The sequence below is a fragment of the Scyliorhinus torazame genome, chromosome 10 (assembly GCF_047496885.1).
Source record: "Scyliorhinus torazame isolate Kashiwa2021f chromosome 10, sScyTor2.1, whole genome shotgun sequence".
NCBI lineage: Eukaryota > Metazoa > Chordata > Chondrichthyes > Carcharhiniformes > Scyliorhinidae > Scyliorhinus > Scyliorhinus torazame.
The window spans coordinates 78,227,710-78,247,516 of record NC_092716.1 but is presented as its reverse complement, the minus strand read 5'-3'; the positions used below and the strand labels follow the sequence as shown (position 1 = coordinate 78,247,516).

At 46.2% G+C, this 19,807-nt stretch overlaps 1 long non-coding RNA gene across 1 annotated transcript in view; it reads left to right on the top strand.

Moving 5' to 3' along the window:
* LOC140430661 (uncharacterized) overlaps window positions 1–19,807 on the top strand; it is an 89,763-nt gene that overhangs the window by 41,694 nt on the left and 28,262 nt on the right. The window contains exons 2-3 of the long non-coding RNA XR_011949493.1: window positions 794–935; window positions 5,064–5,256. This is a non-coding gene — a long non-coding RNA (uncharacterized lncRNA). The remainder of the gene's footprint in view (window positions 1–793; window positions 936–5,063; window positions 5,257–19,807) is intronic.

Sequence of the window (19,807 nt, the reverse complement as noted above, 5' to 3'; positions counted from 1 at the left end):
TTAATATAACTTTTTTGCAGCGTAACCATTCCTTCGCACTCTCCCTCTCCATCCCAACAAAAAAAAAGTAATTATCATCTTTCAGCAAACACTGTAATCACACTTGTACAGGGATGATTTAAAAAGATCATGTGGCTTATTTTACTGATGACATATTGAAGCATACTTAATGATCATAGTGTCTTTTGGAAAGGTTTCATACTACAAAAATCAGTCAAATTCAACTAACTACTGTGACCGGCTCCATCTTCTGGACAAATTGTAAGTTGAAGTAATTTTTGAAAACATAATCACACATGTAGGCATGAGGTAATATTCAGGCACAGTGTTGTGTTGGGTGCTCTGGATCCGTGGAACACATACAGGTCACCAACACTTGAAATAGTGCAACACTATTTTATTGAATCATTAACTGTTTAACATACTCTGACTGTGGGTTAACATGATACTAGCTTTAACTAAAGACCTTTGCCTTGTCCTAACCAGTCGATGCACTCAGCACATGGTGAATGTCTGTGCTGCAGGCTGTGAGCTCTGTCTTCCTAGCTAGCTGCAGCTCGAATGAGCGGGAACTCTGATGCCCCCTGTCTTTATAGTGTCTGTGCTCTAACTGGTGATTGGCTGCGGTGTTGTGTGTGTTGATTGGTCCCACTGTTTGTCCATCAGTGTGTGTGCACCATGATATACTGGTGTATATTATGACAGCCCCCTTTTATAAAAGAATGTACATGTGTGGCAATAAATAGTGTATGCTGAGAATGTCCCTGACTATGTGTGTGCGAAATATTTACAGGACTGTGTACATGAGAACGAAGTTATTTACATGGGAAAGTGCCTGGTGCAGAAAAACAGTATGCCACAAGAATAACGAGATGAACACTATATACAAACCATGTAAACGATCAAACGGAAGAACAGAACAAATCAGAAAGTCCGTAAGTCCACAAAGTTCACAAATTAAGTCTCTGAGGCGGGCGGCGAATTCTGGTTGACCGCCTCAAGGGTGGGTCGGGAGCCGCCGGCTTAGGAGCGGGCTGGACTGCGTCAGAGTGAGGAGGATGCAGAGTGACCAAGATCTCTGCATAGTCCATGGCAGGGTCAGCAGGAGGGCGAGGCGACAGCGGAGGATCATGTAGCGAGTGTGGAACGAGACAAATGGTTTTGAGTTCTCTCCATTCGCGCTCGTGGGCAGGGAGCCATTGGAAGTCTGGTGTCTTCCTGACCATGTTCCTGAGAGCCGTGGTATGAGAGGCGAGGTTAGGGATGAACTTCCCTAAAAAGTTGACCATCCCCAGAAATCGGAGGACCGCCTTCTTGTCCTCTGGCGTTTTCATGGCTATGATAGCAGCCACCTTGTCCGCATCTGGCCGCACACCCAACTGGCAGATGTGGTCCCCGAGGAACTTGAGTTCCGTCTGACCAAAAGAGCATTTGGCCCTGTTGAGGCGTAGGCCCTGCTCACGTATGTGTTTGAATACGCTCTGGAGGCGACTGACATGCTCCTGCGGGGTGTGACCAAATGATTATGTCGTCGACATAGACACGAACACTTTCAATGCCTTCCATAATTTGTTCCATGATCCAATGGAACACGTCTGAAGCAGATATGATCCCAAACGGCATCCTATTGTAACAATATCTGCCAAAGGGGGTATTGAATGTACACAGTTGCCTGCTGGATTTGTCGATCTGGATTTGACAGAATCCTTTTGAGGCGTCGTGTTTGGTGAAGAGCTTGGCACGAGCCATCTCGCATGTGATCTCTTCGCACTTGGGAATTGGATAATGCTCCCTCATGATATTGCGACTCAGATCCTTGGGATCAAATGCAAATTCTCAATTCGCCGGAAGGCTTTTTTACACATACCATGGGACTGACCCAGTCGGTTGGTTCCGTGACTCTGGAAATCACTCCTTGGTCCTGGAGGTCCTGCAGCTGCCGCTTGAGGCAGTCCTTAAGGGGTGCTGGGACCCTGTGAGGTGCATGCACCACAGGTGTGGCATTCTGTTTCAATAAGATCTTGTAGGTATATGGGAGCGTGCCCATGCCTTCGAAGGTGGTGCTGGTTGTTGGCGTCGAGTTGCACCCTGAGGTCAGTGTCCTGAAAGGCAGACGTGTCATCATGGAGAGAGAGAGTGAACTCTCTGAACTAGGTTCAACAGCTTGCATGCCTGCGCACCAAGCAGGGAGGCTTTCGTGGAGCCCACGATTTCAAAAGGAAGGATGGCTTTGCGTGACCTGTGCATCACTTCAAGTTGGCACGAGCCGCTAACAGCAATGGCATTGCCATTGTAATCCAATAGCTGGCAGGCTGTGGAAGGATGGCTGGTGTGACACGAAGGCTTTGGAAGTCAGACCGCGCAATGAGATTGGCGGAGGCACCAGTGTTCAGGCGGAATCGTATTTGGGACCGGTTGACTGTCAGGGTGGCACACCACTCATCGTCTGGATCGATGCTGTATACCGACAGCGGCTGGTGTCTTTGCTTCGGGGACAGCCTGTTTTTTGTCACGACACCGACTTGAAAAGGCGCCTTTGGGTCCTCGGTGTCACTGCTGTGTGGGAGGTCTGCATCGGACTCGGTGACCGTGGGTGGAATTGCCCGGACATTCCTGCGAGGCCGGCTGAAGCGATATGAATTGGCAGGCTGAGCTGCTCGGCAGAAGGCAGCATAGTGGCCAAGTCTGCCACATCTTAGGCATTGTCGAGATTTGTCAGGGCATTGCCGTTTTAAATGGGCGGAGCCACAGTTGCCGCACTTCATAGCGTCAACACAATTTGCTGCACCACTGCGCATACGCGGTGCGGTCGTGCGCGCCTGCGCATTACGTTCTTCGACATCGCCGTCCCCTCTTTTGGTGCGCACAAGTGCGGGAGTCCACGAAAAGCGCGTGAAATGGCCGCTCTCATCCAGGCTGAGGCCCTGGAGTTGCTCAATCGCTTGGACCCGCTCCGCCTAGTGGGGACCTTGCCGCGCCGTTTCAGCCGCTTGGATGTGGGAATACCGACTCGTGGCGTTTTCGTGTAAGACACAGATCTCAATGGCAGTCGCTAGGGTGAGCTGCTTTACTTTGAGGAGCTGCTGTCGTAGGGGGTCCGACTGAACACCGAAAACGATCTGGTCGCGTATCATGGAGTCGGAGGTGGGCCCGTAGTTGCAAGACTGCGCAAGGATACGGAGGTGCATGAGAAAGGATTGGACAGGTTCATCCTTACCCTGCAAACACTGTTGGAACACGTAGCGCTCGAAACTTTCATTCACCTCTGTGCTGCAGTGAGTGTCAAACTTGAGGAGGACTGTCTTGAACTTCGTTTTATCCTCATCATCCGCAAAGGTGAGAGAGTTGAAAATGTGGATGGCATGGTCTCTGGCCCTGGGGAGGAGGAGAGCAATCTTCCTGGTATCCGAAGAGTCCTCCCTGTCTGTGGCCTCAAGGAAGAGCTGGAAACGCTGTTTGAATATTTTCCAGTTGGCATCTAGGTTGCTGGCGATGCGGAGCGACGGCGGCGGGCAGATGTTATCCATGTTGCAGGATGACGGAATGCTGTCAGAAGGCAAATCACATGCAGGTAGATCTAAGAAGTGCTAACATCCCTCAACTCCTGGTATCATGTTGTGTTGGGTGCTCTAGATCCGTGGAACACATACAGGTCACCAACACTTGAAATAGTGCAACACTATTTTATTGAATCATTAACTGTTTAACATACTCTGACTGTGGGTTAACACGATACTAGCTTTAACTAAAGACCTTATCCTTGTCCTAACCAGTCGATGCACTCAGCACATGATGAATGTCTGTGCTGCAGGCTGTGAGCTCTGTCCTCCTAGCTAGCTGCAGCTCGAATGAGCGGGAACTCTGATGTCCCCTGTCTTTATAGTGCCTGTGCTCTAACTGGTGATTGGCTGCGGTGTTGTGTGTGTTGATTGGTCCTACTGTGTGTCCATCAGTGTGTGTCTGCACCATGATATACTGGTGTATATTATGACACACAGTTCTTGGTATTTACAGGGGTAGCGATATAATGTCTCAATTTTCCATTATAAATTAAATCGGCCTTCTCCATCTTTCAAGGCAAAGATGACCATGTTTTTCATTGGAGTGTTTGGTAAGGTCCCAGTGGGTGACTGCTGATGTAAATCTATACCTGGAAGGTACTCTGCAAGTAGATGAGGGTACTGCAAACGATTGAGTTTGGACGAGCTGCCAGCCCGCCTTGCGTTTTCGCTCTGTCTCTAACGTGCGCGTATTTTTAAAGGAGGGAGCACAATTTTTTATTTGATTGCACCAGGTGCAGCAATCCTGGGCAAGCTTCTCCCAGGACACAAGTTAAAAACTCGATATCAAAACTCTGAAGAGAAGCCTTCAGAGGGTCCTTTTTGCACTTCATTGGACTGTCGTCCAGACTCAAAACCCCCAGAGAAGACACTGGCATTTGAATGTCAGGCACTTTGGCTACATGACCAGCCCAGCTCATTTGTGACTACCTCAAAGAAATGGTGTGAATGTTTGGCATGCCAGCCCCTTGTGGGCAACCCATTGTTTGGTATTTTCTTGTCCTACCACCTGATCTTCAGAAGCGTCTGAAAGCAGCTCAAGTGAAAGTGGTTGAGCTTATTGGCATGACGCTAGTACACAGTTCAAATCCAGCATGCATGCCCATATTTATAATGAAAACTGACCATGTAAACTTGTCACACTCTGATTACACCTTCCCAACAGTGGTGGTTAACCCCCATTTTTTCATTTCCTAATTTAGCAATCTGCAAACAGAGATATATCAATGATCAGCCACCTCTTTTTCTTTGCTTCTGAAATTGCCATTAAGTTATACTATCTAACTATGGATAAAAATATAAATTTGATGCATTGAATGAAAATAAGAACAGAATTAATGATGTGAGAAAGGGGGCCCAATTCAGGATCTGTTGGAGATGGATTAAGATAGGACTAGAGTGAAAGTTTTACTTTAAAAATAGGAACTTGGAACCAAAAGAAAGGAGAGGTTTAATTGAAACTTAAGTAAAGAATATAAGCTTAAAACTCAACTTTGATGTTAGCATTTTTAGGAAGAATGGTTATACAGGAAGGAACAGTGACCTGTGGCTCCTGCTGGATGTGGTAATATTGAAAAGCAGAAGTTAATTTGAAGAAACACATCTGAAATGACTGCTCAAGATCCCAGAACTTGGAATAGGAAGTGAACTGATTCATCACGGAGCGAATATTTCGGAGCTGGCAATCGATTGAGAGGTAGGTGGCTAGCAGTGGTAGAGGGTGGATTGTCGGCTATTCACAGGTCACGATTACAAGAGCAGGAACATCCAGAGTAAGTTACTCAACCCAATCAGTATGACGCACTGCCTTCCTGTGGGGATAATGAAGGCCCAGGCCAGGACCAACAAATCAATTGCAATTACACCAAAAGCCATGGGGTGGCTCAAGTGGACGTGTGGGATTTGCAATAAGAGATGCTTTTAGAGACGGAGATGAGGAGAATTTTGTTCTTTCAGAAGGTCATTAGCCTCTTCCGCAGAAAGCAGTGGAAGCTGAGCCATTGCATTTATTCAAGGCCCAAGTTAGACAGATCTTTGCTAGACAAAGGAGTCAAGGGTTATCATAGAATCCCAATATCGCAGAAGGAGGCCATTTGGCCCATTGAGTCTGCCTCGACCCTCCGAAAGAGCACCCTGCCTAGGCTCACTCCCGCCCTATCCCCGTAACCCCACCTAACCTGCACATCTTTGGACATTAAGAAGTAATTTAGCATGGCTAGTCCAACTAATCTGCTCATCTTTGGACGTATGGGGGGCGGGGGTGAGACAGGAAAGTGAGTTGAGACCACAACCAGGCCAGCTATAATCTTAATCAATGGTGCCATATGGTGGATCATTACCCAGGGAGCCATATTCAGGGCTTAGGTCTCACCTTGTTTCCATATAGCCACCCACCAATGCATAAGACACTGGGCTTTCTAATTAAAAGCCCCCCAGTGTGATATGGCAAACAGTAACAGAGCCTGCCATTGCTACCAAATTAAGCAATGCAATATTATTTCAAGATACATTGAAAACAATCTTAATTACAATTGAGGTCCAAAATCAATGCTAAAACAGTACACTGTAAAATAGCCAATTTTTCAAACTCTAATCTTTCAGCAATTACTTTTGGTTGAAATTTGGTGAACACTGTTGTAGAGGAGCAAAATTATATTGAATGTGCCGTTCTCACCTATTTTGCTTGCAAGTCTCTCAGTTCCTGGATGTGACAATAAGAAGTACTTTCTATGCAGGATAGCAGGCAATTACTGAAAGTATCTGCATGTGATTGAACAAGCTGATGACAGAGGATGAGAATAAGGCACAAGAAAAACAATTTAAGGAGTAAGGAGAGAATTCTCTATTGAGTTGGATCTCCTTAGAACAAAGACCTAGTTTAAAATGTACTTGTTTTATTATAGACTTAAATTAGACTGGGGATTTGAGAATTTAACTTCAGGACTTATGAAAATATAATTGTGACAAGCATGTAACAACAGGGCAAGATTAACCAACGGTTTTCAAGATATTGTTGAATTCACTGAATATTCTCCCTGGGAAACCTAACCTGTTTTCAAGTAGATATTAATTCTTCACTGACTGATTGATGTAGGGTTTAAAGCTTTTATAAAATCTCTTTCCCCTCATTTAATTCTTCTTTCCTAGCATGTTCTCAACCCTCATTCAATATTCTTGCACCTCCAAAAATGGTCAGAGCACATCACAGGAAAGCACTGAAGGTATTTTCAGTGAGGGGCTTTCAGATATTTTAATTTTGTTTCTCTATTTGAGGTGATAATCTTATTTTTTTTTTTAAATATTGTCTGTGTAGGGGATATTGAATTTTTATTGTCTTGGGGTAGGTTCTTTCAGTACAAAGCTCTCCTCCGCATCAATATACCTTTCAAGAAATATCAGTTTGTATAGATAGTTTTGAACTGCACATTGAGGTTTGTTTCGCCAATACCCGCACCGTCCCTGATGTCAGACTTCCCCGCACTTCCTGACATCTCCCAGATGTCTGACACCCCACCCTCCAAATCTCATCCACTAACCTTAGGCACCTATCTGCTCCTTGGCCTATCATTTTCAATGGAATCATTAGCTTCCGTAAAGTAGGTACATTTTAGTGCTGTAAAAAAAGGTGGGGGGTGTGTCCTCTCTCACTCCAATTTTTTTCGACTGGGTTGCCATGGATCTGCTTTAGCACAGTGGGCTAAACAGCTGGCTTGTAATGCAGAACAAGGCCAGTAGCGCGGGTTCAATTCCCGTATCAGCCTCCCCGAACAGGCGCCGGAATATGGCGACGAGGGGCTTTTCCCAGTAACTTCATTGAAGCCTACTTGTGACAATAAGCGATTATTATTATGGATCTCATTTGGCCTGAGTCAGGCACAGAAGCCATTTGGTGTGGGGAAGTGGGTACAGAGTGGCAATCTTATGCTGATTGCCATTCTGAGGAAATGATGGCACTTGGTCCCTCTCTCTCTTTCCTGCTCTGTCATTCTGCATCAACTTCACCTTTATTCCGTATCCCATATCCTTTGATTTCCTTTGTGCCTAAAAGATTATCAGTTTCAGTCTCAACCACACACATCAAGTGAGCATCCAGGAATTTAGGGGGTAGAGAGCTCCAAATATTCACAACCTTCTAAATTGAGACATTTCTCATCCCAACATCAACATACATCTCATAAGAAATGGTTTTAGGCAAATTAATGGGATTGAAGGCAGATAAATCTCCACAGCCTCATAATCGTCACCCCAGAGTACTTAAGGAAGTGGCCCTAGGAATACTAGATCCGTTAGCAGACATTTTCCAAAATGATTTGGACTCTGGAATGGCTCCTACAGATTGGAGGGTCGCTCATATAAACCCACTATTCAAAAAGGTGGCAGATGGGCAACACAGTGGTGCTGTGGTTAGCACTGCTGCCTCACGGCGCCAAGGTCCCAAGTTCAATCCCGGCTCTGGTCACCGCCCGTGTGGGGTTTGCACATTCTCCCCATGTTTGCATGGGTTTCGCCCCCACAACCCAAAGGTGTGCAAGGTAGGTGGATTGGCCACGCTAAATTGCCCCTTAAGTGGAATAAATGAATTGGGTACTCTAAATTAAACAAACAAGGTGGTCGAGAGAAAACTGAACTATAGACCAGTCAGCCTAATGGAGGTAGTAGGAAAGTTGCTAGAGTCCTTATCAAGTATTTCATAGCACAGCATTTGGAAAGCAGTGGTGTAATCAGACAACGTCAGCATGGATTTTGGAATGCTTGACAAACTACTAGAATTCTTTGAAGATGTAACTAGTAACGTTGATCAGAGACACCCAGTGTATGTGGTCAATTTAGACTTTCAGAAGGCTTTCGGCAAGGTCTCACATAGCAGATTATTATGTAAAGTTTAAGAGCATGGGATTGCAGGTAGTGTGTTGAGATGGATAGAAAGCTGGTTAACAGACGGAGCAAAAAGTTGGAATAAATAAGTATTTTTCCAATTGGCACGCAGTGACTAGTGGGGTACCGCAGGGATCTGTGCTAGGACCCCAACTGTTCACATTATACATTGATGATTTGGATGAGGGAACTAAATGAATTGTCTCCAAATTGGCAGATAATACAAAGTTGGGTGGGAGGGTGAGCTATGAGGAGGATGCAGAGATGCTTCAGCGGGATTTGGACAGGCTGAGGGAGTGGGTATATGCAGGGCACATGCAGAATAATGTGGATAAATGTGAGGTTATCCGCTTAAAATTAGGGTGACAGATTATTATTTGAATGGGTGTAAATAGAGAGAGGTGGATATTCCGTGAGACCTTGATGTCCTCATGTAAGGTAAGCATGAAAGTAAGCACGCAGGTACAGCAGGTAGTGAAGAAGGCAAAATGGTATCTTGGCCTTCATAGTGAGTGGATTTGTGGACAGGAATAGGGATGTTTTACTGAAATTGTATGAGGCATTGGTGAGGCCACATCTGGAGTATTGTGTGCAGTTTTGGTGTCCTTATCTGAGGAAGGATGTTCTTGCTATGGAGGGAGTGCAGCAAAGGTTTACCAGGCTGATTCTGGGAATGGTGGGACTATCATATGAGGAGAGACTAAATTGGTTAGGGTTATAATCATTAAGGGTGGCACATGGCACAGTGGTTAGAACTGGGACTATGGCACTGAGGACCCGGGTTTGAATCACAGTCCTGGGTCATTGTCCATGTGGAGTTTGCACATTCCCCCGTGTCTGCGTGGGTTTCACCCACACAACCAAAAATGTGCTGGTTAGGTGGATTGGCCACACTAAATTGCCCCTTAATTGGAAAAAGAAAAATAATTGGGTACTCTAATTTTTATTTTTGATAAAGGATTATAATTATTGGAGTTTAGAAGAGTGAGAGGGGATCTCATAGAAATTTATAAAATTCCAACACAATTGCACAGGGTAGGTTCAGAAAGAATGTTCCCAATGATGGGGGAATCCAGAACTAGGGGTCATAGTTTGAGGACTGAGGTGAGGAGAAATTTCTTCACCCAGAGAGTGGTGAACCTGTGGAATTCATTACCACATAAAGTAGTTGAGGCCAAAAGGTTGTGTAATTTCAAGAAGGAGTTAGTTATAGCTGTTGGGTTAAAGGAATCATGGGATGTAGGGGAAGGCGGGAGTAGGGTATTGATGATCAGCCTCTGGAACTTGATGATCAGCCATAATCATAAAGAATGGTGGAGCACGTCAAAGGGCTGAATGGGATCCTCCTGCTTCTGTTTTCATGCATGTTCTATGTATCTCAAAGTGACCAATTCCTTATCCCGAGACTCATGCATGGCAGGGAGCTCGAGTGATTCCGTCCCGAATCCCATTATCAGGCCGGTAATTCGAGCGGGCAGCCCGTTACCAATATCCGGCAGTTGGCCACCCATCCCCCACATTGCAAATCCGCCCCCCCTAACATGTAGGGGCATTTTCTTTGCTTCCCACCCGCCATGGGAATTGCTGTGTCACTCCCCCCTTCCCCCACAGCACACGTGCATGGAAGTGACCTGACCCCACCATTAGAGACCCTCCCCATCAGGGAACTTCATATCAGAGATCCCCCCCCCAATATCAGAGAACCCCCCATATCAGAGGGCCCTATCAGAGACCCCCACCAGTCCCCATTACAGTACCCCCATCACAGTTGGTGTACCTACACCACATGGAGTGTAGTGGTTTAAACAGACAGCTCCCCACCACCTTCTCAAGGGCAGTAGATAAGGGGGTCAAGAAAGCATCAGGAAATCATGCATAAGTCCCCAACTATCCATGAGCTGATCATGCAGTCCCATGCTGCCTAATAATGACTTTCATTGGATCTAATAGTCAATGTGTGTAATCTATAGCCATAATGATTGGATCATGTGCAGCCAGACTGGGCTACTTTTGAAAATTGTGTAATTACTGAACTAAGAACGATATAAATTTAGAGTCGATCTGGAACAGCCCCAGATCACTCTCCCGAGCTTGGTAAATAAAGACCTTCTTTAACCAGTGTTGCTGTACCCACAAGTCTTTGTGTTAGCTGAGCCGTAATTAAGAAGGGAAATCTCTCACGTGAAAGACAGTTTAATACTTCGTCTCTGAAAAAACTCTTACAGAAATTGGTGTTGTGAGCAGGATCACTCACCAGACTCCAGAGGCATAATGTATCAAGCGAGTGAGTATATTATTATTTATCAACCAGATAGAGGAATCATGTATCAGGCAGCCGGACCCATAAGTTGAGCAAACCAAACAAAATTGAGAAGTAGGAAGTGGCAGACGCACGCAGCACTAAGTACGCGCTAAGGGGTGGGTGAACAAAGATGGACTTTTTTACCATGCCGATTAGCAGAGCAAGTAATGTCGTGCATAGAGAAAGAAGTAGAGATGTTAGAGCTGCACAACTAATTGATAATGGCCAAAATGGGGGATCCCCGATGTGGATCCGATATCAGCACAATACAAATGTAGTGATTGAACATAAAAAATGAATAAGAAAAATGGTGGAGAGAGGATATAATGGTGAGTCGCGTGAACCTGAGCAAAACGCTTGGTGGTTAAGAGAAGATAAAAATAAACCAGAAATGGCAACCATCATACTTGCTTCTATGATGCAAACCCGTCTCTGAAGCGAGGCACAGTACAAACATGTAGCCACTGTTAAAGCAGCACAAGAGGAAACACTCAAAAAACTAACCGAGATAGGATAAAAAGGAGGATGGGACCAGGGAGAAGTAGACTGGGGAAGCTTAGCAGATGAAGGAGCCCAGTATAATGACAATCCACCCCCCTATAATACAAAAGCCCTATCCATTCTCATGGCACCAATTCAAACCAGAGTAAAAATCCCCGCCATGGGACAAGGAGCGGCCACTATGATCACTCAAGAAATGCCACTGACCGTGACAAAGAAACAAATGTTTATGGACAAATTTGGCCTGTTATGCCAAGACCATACGAAATTATGGACAAATTAATAACCTATCCATAGACAACGTAAGATTATTGGTAAAGGGAAAACTGGCTGGTCCAATTTGTCAAATGTTGCCCACAGCCCTATAAAATAGGAATTGGATAACTTTGGCAGTCGGGACGACCCCCCAAAAAATGATGGGTTTAAATGTGACGTGACCCTCATTAAATAAAGCTCCAAGGAATCAGTAGAGGAATATGGGGAAAGAAGGTTTAGGGCGTATGTAGATGAGGGAGGGGTAAATAGCGCTCTAGAAAATTCTGATATATTCCTGAATATGTTGAAGGATGGATTCAGTCCGGCCCGAACCAGAATAATAGAGAAGGATCTCTCAGTGGGAAATACTCATGTGGAAATTATGAATTGGGCCATGAAAGCCAAAGTCCATAATCAGAAAAACTTCAAGGTAACCCTAATATAAACCGAGGCGTTCCAGTTCAAGGCAAGAGGGGAATGCTTTCCATGCAGAAGGAAAGGGCACTTTGCCTGAGAATGCCGAAGTAAGCCCCTAGAAAGGATCGGTCGATGCGGCAATTGCCATAGAATTGGCCATGAAAGACAGGATTGCTGGTCAAAAGGAGGGGGGAGGAAGGAAGGACAGGGCCCCAAGCAGATGAAGTCCTACCTAAAGCCTCCTCTCAACAGCCCTGTATTGATCCCATACCAGCCGGTGATCCAAATGACTGCATCTGAATTGCAGAAATTATTGGGACAGAAATGACAGCTAGCGGTCCTTGGAACCCCAGATAGGGACCCCAAATGTATGTGGAAGTAATGTTAGAGAGCCGGCATTATTTAATGTTAACAGACACTGGAGCAGCCATATCCATAACTGATTTATCATTACAAACCACCTACCGCACTATACAATTACAGGGAGTAACGGGAGGAACAAAAACCGCAGTACTAAGTGAACCTACAACATTGGAAATAGGTGACCAAAGGGGGCAATTCCAAATCTGGGTATGCTCAACAGGGGAGGTAAGCATTTTGGGAATAGATTTACTGGAGCAGTTGGAAGCTGTAATTGACGCAAAGGCAGCCTCCACAACTTGGCATAAGCCCTCCAGGCGGGATCGTTGGGGGCAAAGGAGTGGATGTATTGTTTCCCAGGTAGAGACCATCTGGCCACACTGGGAAAATGGAACTGTCTGGGGAAACCTGGCCTCCCAATACCCTCAGGTCTGGGCCACACATAAATGGACTGAGGCTACCCGGCCTTCACGCCCATAACAATTCCCGCAGGAGTTCACCTTCCACACAAACAATACCCAGTCAAACCGGAGGCAATGGAAGCTGTCAAAGGTATCAATGCTGATCTAGAACAGTAATGGAGAGTGACTAAGACCTCCTCCAGCACCAACTCACACATATGGCCTGTAAAGAACCGGATGGCAGTTATTGACTGACCATTGACTATATGGCTCTAAATAAGCATACAACCCAAGAATATCCGATACTCAATATTTACAGTATTAGGCACAGCCAATGGATTTTGGTCAATATCCGTGGCCGGGGATCATCAGTATAAATTTGCATTCAGAGTTGGGAACCAGCAGTGTACCTGGCCCTGCTTACCACAGGGATTTCGCAATAGCCCTGCCATATTTCATAAGAATATGGCCCAGATAATCGATCCCTACAGTGCGTAGGAACTACCATTCGGCAATATGTAGATGATATCTTCATAGCTTCAGACAGATCCGTGTCACACTGCCTAGCCCTCCACCAGGTGTTACTGGTGATCGGAGAAGCTGGACTTAAACTAAACCCAAATAATGCGCAATTGGGACAAGACCAAGCGACTTACCTGGGACATATGGGGCTGGATTCTCTGCCAGGGGAATGCTCCATTTTGCCAGCAGCCCGGTGGTTTCCCGACAGAGTGGGGCTGCCCCACAATGGGAAACCCCATTGACCAGCCAGCGTAACGGAGCATCCCACCGGCGGGATGAGACAGAAATGTGGCGCAGCGGAGAATCCAGCCCATTATATCCCAAGGAAGGTAGTAAATCCCGGAAGATAGAAAGAAAACCATGCTATGCATGTAAAGGTCGCACACAGTAAAAGGGGTCAGCCAAGTGCTGGGATTATTTAAATATTGTGGGAACTTTGTGGAGGGGCATGCAACTCTCGCGAAACCCCTACAGGACATAGCCAAGGGAAGACGGGCTAGCAAAGAAAAGAGAGAGTGGGGGGGGGGAGAAGGAAGTGCAGGCTTTTTCTGACCTAAAGCAAGCAGCGGTGAAGGCCCCACCCTGGGGCTGCCAGACCTCACTAAGCCACTCCACATCTTCTGCAAGGAGGATAATAGAATGCAAGCCGCTGTAGTAGTCCAAAGACATGGGGACAGATTAAGGCCAGTGGGATATTTTTCCAACCAAGTGGATTCGGTTGCGAAAGGCATGCACTGATGTGTGCGGGCCTTAGCATGCGCCTCATGGGCAATAAATGCGTCAGAACCCATCACATTGATGGAAAAGATAGTCCTTCATAACCCTCACACCATAGTCCAACTCTTAGAAGCTGGAAGATTGAAGGGCATCTCAGATGGGAGATGCTCGAAATGGGAAGAAAGTATCCGACCAGGGGACAGACAAGTGGAAATCAGTAAGGATATGAGGGAAAACCCTGTGGGAGGATTGACAATACAAGGAACGGAGCATGAATGTATAGTGGAAGTAGATGAGGAAATAAGTGGGAGCTTGGCGGAAGAACCACTTAAGGGAGAAGGGGTGAGTAACCTCTACATGGATGGAACAAGAAAGTATGTGGGGGTTGAACCCCGCATGGCACGAGCTGTGGTGGATGATAAAGACACATTGATTGCAGGAGAACAGATCCCCGGAAACCACTCAGTCCAGACAGCTGAATTATTGGCCCGAACCAAGGCCCTCGAGTGGGGCAAGTGGAAACGGATCAATGTATACACTGACAGTACATAAGCCTGTGATGTGGTCCCATGACTACATGACAGCCTGGAACAGGTGAGGGTTTGTGACCTCCAGCGGGGGACATATACAACATGAGAATTTAATCAAAGACTTAATCCTAGCTGCTCAAAGCCCATTGGAAGCAGCTGTGATTAAGGTCTATGCCCACCAAAATATTGAGAGTCACACACAGCAAGGTAACAATTGGGCCGATCAAGCAGCGAAAGACATATTAGAGCAGGATTAGGTGTGGGTACAAACCCCAGGAGTAGCGGCCGTGCAGGTCGCGAACAGTACCGATATTTGTAAAGCAGGTGCAAGCGCAAATGAAGGAAAAAGAGAGATGGAAAAATGACCGGGAACAGAGGGACCATAATGGAGTATGGAGGAGAGAGAGAAAGATAATAGCCCCAAAGGCTGTGCAACAATGTCAAATGAAAATATACCATGGACAAACTCACCCGGGAAGAAACAGCATGATCAAACTATTAAAAGAACGTTGGTGGTGGAAAGGAATGGGCAGGAATGTGGACACATTCTGCCAAAGATACATACAGTGCACCCTGGTGGAACCGGGCCGAACCTGCAAGATCAGCCATGGCCCAAGAGACCTTGGGAAAACCTACAAATTGACTTAACTGGACCTTTGCCCCGGGTAGAAGGGAAAACATACTGTCTGGTAGTTATTAATCAATTCATCCAATGGGTGGAAGCGCTCCCATGTCAAGACGCCACTGCCAGTACTGTGACCCTGGTATTGGCCACCAAAATAATACCAAGGTGGGAAGTGCCCCTTCAATTGAGCAAGAGACCAAATTTACGGGAATAGCTATAACAGAGGCCTGTGAGGCCCTGGGAATCCAGGAGAGATTCCACATCACATACTATCCCCAAAGCTCAGGTTGGTAAAACAGATGAACCGAACCTTGAAGAACAGCTTGGCCAGAGCCATATTGCAGGCAGGGAATAATTGGATATGGGCTTTGCCTGCAATATTGTTGTGACAAAGAGCCACCCTCGCCAAGGGAACTGGATTAACTCCTTTTGAGCTAATGACAGGAAGAGCAATGCGCCTCCCCGAGGAAGTAATAATCGGAGGGGGAGAACTTGAGACAAGCAAAGGGACTGTATTCCAGTTTATGCAAGATCTGGTCGACCGGCTTCATGTGCTTCAGGGTCAGGTAATTACCCAACAACAGCATAGGGACTGGACCAAACTGACTGGAGAAGCAACCCCAAATTACCTATACCGGTTGACAAGGTAATGGTCCGGCTTATGTAAGGTAAGAAAGGGGTAGTGGTACGATGGGGAGACCGCATCAAGTAGTTGTTGCCGGACAGACATGCCCCCTGATTTACCCAAAAAACAGCCCTTGATGGCGGCAATGGGCACAGTTAAAGCCGTACCACAATGAGTAGTCCCATTATCACAAAACTTGAAAGACTCCTCCAATGGATTAGTGAATCTATGGAAACAGGGGGTAGCCATGGCCCTTGCGGCCACTGTTCTTGTGAAAGGAATAATTTGGATTTGTAAATGGGCCACCAGAGTAGCCCAGCTTATGGGATAAAGGAACCGAGAGCGAGGAAGAAGAGGTATTGGAAATGGTACAAATGATATAATACTAACTGAGAGCTGGAAGTTATCTGTTTATATCCACAGAATGCTATTGCTAGCATGCCGGGGGCCCCCATTCTATCTCTGGTTGCAACCACCGACACGGACCTCCTCTCCACGGACACAGAAGAGGCCGATATTGCTGACACAAAAGCAATGGAGGCCAGGTTAGGAATAAACTTGCCCATAAAGTTGATCATCCCAAGTATGCGTAAAATGCCTTTTTTTGTCTGTGGGTTGTGGCATCGTTAGAATGGCTTTAATCTTTTCGTCATCTGGTTGCACACCTTTTGCCGAGAGCCTGCCCCCAAAAAAGTGATGGTATCAACCCCGATTTGGCATTTTGTTTGATTGAGCTTGAGGCCATTTTTTCTTACCTGTTGTAGGACTCGAATAAGCCTTTCATCATGCTCCTCACATGTTGACCCACAGATTATGATATCATCGAGATAAACGCGGACACCTGGTAATCCTTCCACTTCGTGCTCCATGGCATGATGGAAAATTTCAGATGCCGAACAGCATTCTCAGGAAGCAGTAGCGCCCGAAGGGTGCGTTGAATGTACATAAACTTGTGCTCGCTTTGTCGAGCTTAAGCTGCCAGTAGCCTTGTGACGCATCCAACTTGCTGAAACATGTCGCTCTAGCCATTTCGCACGCTACCTCTTCCCTCTTTGGGATTGGGTAATGCTCCCTTTTGAGATCCTTGGGGTCCATACATATCCTCAGGTCGTCATTCCTCTTTTTGACACACACCATGGAGTTAACCCTGTTGGTGGGTTCTTCTATGCGCCTCATGAGTCCTAGAGCTGTCATTCTGTGTAACCTGGCCTTCAGTTTGTTCTTCAGTGGAGCAGGCACACGTCTGGGTGCTTGCACGACTGTCTTTGCATTCTTCTTCACCTGGATACAATATGTGAAAGGCAGAGTGCCAAATCCTTGAAACACGACCGGATAGTCCTTCATGATTGATTCATCAGATATATATCGGTGGGGTGCCATGCTTTCTGCAGTGTACACCCACTTAGCGAGCCCAAGCTCTTCACACTCCTCCACTCCAATGAGTGATTTGTGCTCTATCTCCACTATGGAGAATATTATCCTGCACGTTCTGTCCTTGACAGTAACTTCGAGGTTGCATGCTCCTAATCTGATCACCATTGTAATCCTTCAGGAGTACTGCTCTTGGGACAATTTTTGGCTTGATTTTTAGTTGTCCCACCGCTAACAATGGGATCAGATTGACCCTTTGTAGCCACCTGAGTTGGCCACTACCCGACTTAAAATGGAGAACCGCAAAGGCTGAAGGGAAATTCAGCCAGCACACGCAAAGACTAGCAAATACAGAGATCATGTATATTGGAACCTGCAAAACAACCAGACAGCACCAAAACCAGCAGCCATCTGCATAGTAATGTAGCAGCCATCTACATATTAATGAGCGATCCCCGGGAACAATCGAAACATCTTAAGGTAAACAAAGCCAAGCCAGACTCCTCGGCGCCAGCAGGAGCCAACACAAAAGAGGTTAACGGACACTTAAAGACCGCCCAATGATCAGGGAACCGCTCCAGCATTGGAGAAATTGAACCAAGTGATTGGAACAAAGTCTAATCACTTGAAACCAAGCACGGGGTCCGCCCCGAAGGGCGGGAAGCCCCTGGGGACTATTTTGGGCGGCCAACCCAGATCCGCTGTTTTGTGCCAGAAATGCGGCAGTAAACATTTGCCACAACAATGTCTTACACTTGGAAACGTTTGTCAAGAATGTGATGGAATGGGTCATTTTGCTAGATGATGCACCTTACTTCTGGCAGTTGACCGAACAGAATTGAGGAGTGTGCATTCGGATCAGGATAGATGCGTCGATGACCAGGCTGCTGTGAGCATGATCTCAAAAAGAGACACAAAAAGTCCAACCAGCCAAAGCAAGAAACTTTTTCTCAGAATTTGCAGCCACAGTGAGGCGAATGCAGGGACCATATAGGACAGATGGACAATCCCGCTATTGGTTATTGACGCGTCAATCAACTGTAAGCATAACACAGGAGCAAGTTGTTGCTAACTTTTGGTTGGCTCAATTGGCTCTGTTTTATAACCTTTGCTCGAGAGTCGCCAGGTATCTTTATGATACTGCCACGAGGTTCAAGTTCAAGTAATGATCAATAACTCAACACACCAATTAGTAAGATTCAAATCAAAGCATATTTATTATACACAGTAAATCACTACTCATGCATTAACTCTACTTTCTAGGCTATTTCTATCACTAACAGGCCTACACTTAGCTTCGGACTGGCCCACCAGGTCAGGGGAACAAATGGCCTTTCGTTCAGGTCCTGAGTCTGCGGGATTCAAAGCTGGTATGGACTGGTAGCTAGGAGCGTTTATCTCGTAGCGAGCATTGACTTGAGACTTACTTGCTTGGAGGCCGCTGGACAGTTCACTCTCAGGGGTTGCTTCGTGTTGCTGAGTGACCCTGTCAAGGACGATTTGAACTTGGGGGCTTTGCTTTATAGTCTCCAGGGGCTTCCCGCCCTTCGGGGCGGACCCCGTACCTGGTTTCAAGTGATTGGACTTCGTTCTAATCACTTGGTTCGATTTCTCCAATGCTGGAGCGGTTCCCTGATCGTTGAGCGGTCTTTAAGTGTCCGTTAACCTCTTTTGTGTTGGCTCCTGCCGGCGCCGAGGAGTCTGGCTTGGCTTTGTTTACCTTAAAATGTTTCGATTATTCCCGGGGATCGCTCATTAATATGTAGATGGCTGCTACATTACTATGCAGATGGCTGCTGGTTTCAGTGCCGTCTGGTTGTTTTGCAGGTCCCAATATACATGATCTCTGTATTTGCTAGTCTTTGCCTGTGTTGGCTGAATTTCCCTTCAGTCTTTGCAGTTCTCCATTTTAAGTCGGGAAGTGGCCAACTCAGGTGGCTACACATGGATAAGACAAGAGAGGCCGGTGGGTGAGGCTGCTTAATTGGGCAAGGGCCAATTACATCCAAATTAGACAGGAACTGGGGAATGTGGATTGGGAGCGGCCATTTGAGGACAAATTCACATCTGACATGTGGGAGGCTTTCAAAGGCTAGTTGGTTGAAGTGCAGGACAGGCTTGTCCCCACGAAATGGCAGAATTTGGAAACCATTGATGACAGGGAAAATTGTAAGCTTAGTCAAAAGGAAACATATGACAGGTCTAGGCATCAAAAAACTGATGCCTTTGAGGAGTACAGTGAAAGTAGGGAGGAACTTAAACATGGAATTAGGAGGGCTAAAAGGTGCCATGAAATGCCTTTAGCAAACACGGTAAAGGAGAATCCCAAGGCTTTTTGTGCATATAATAGGAGCAAGAGGGGAGCAAGAGAAGAATAGGTCCATTCAAGGACAATGGAGTGAACCACAGGAAGTGGGTGAAATCCATGACTATTTTGTATCGATATTCACCAGGAAGTAGGAGAGAACGGATGTGGAGGTCAGGGATAGGTGTGTGAATGCTCTTGAGAACATCAATATATCAAAGGAGGAAACGTTGAGTATTCTAAATTGCATTAAGGTAGACAAGTCACTGAGGCCGGACGGGATATATCCCAGTTTACTGTGGGAGGCAAGAGGAGAAATAGTTGGGGAGATTAACAGATATCTACACATCCTCTTCGACACAGGCGAGGTTCCAGAAGACTAGAGAATAGCCAATGTTGTTCTCTTGTTTAACAAAGGAAGCCAGTGGGGGGGTTTCAGGT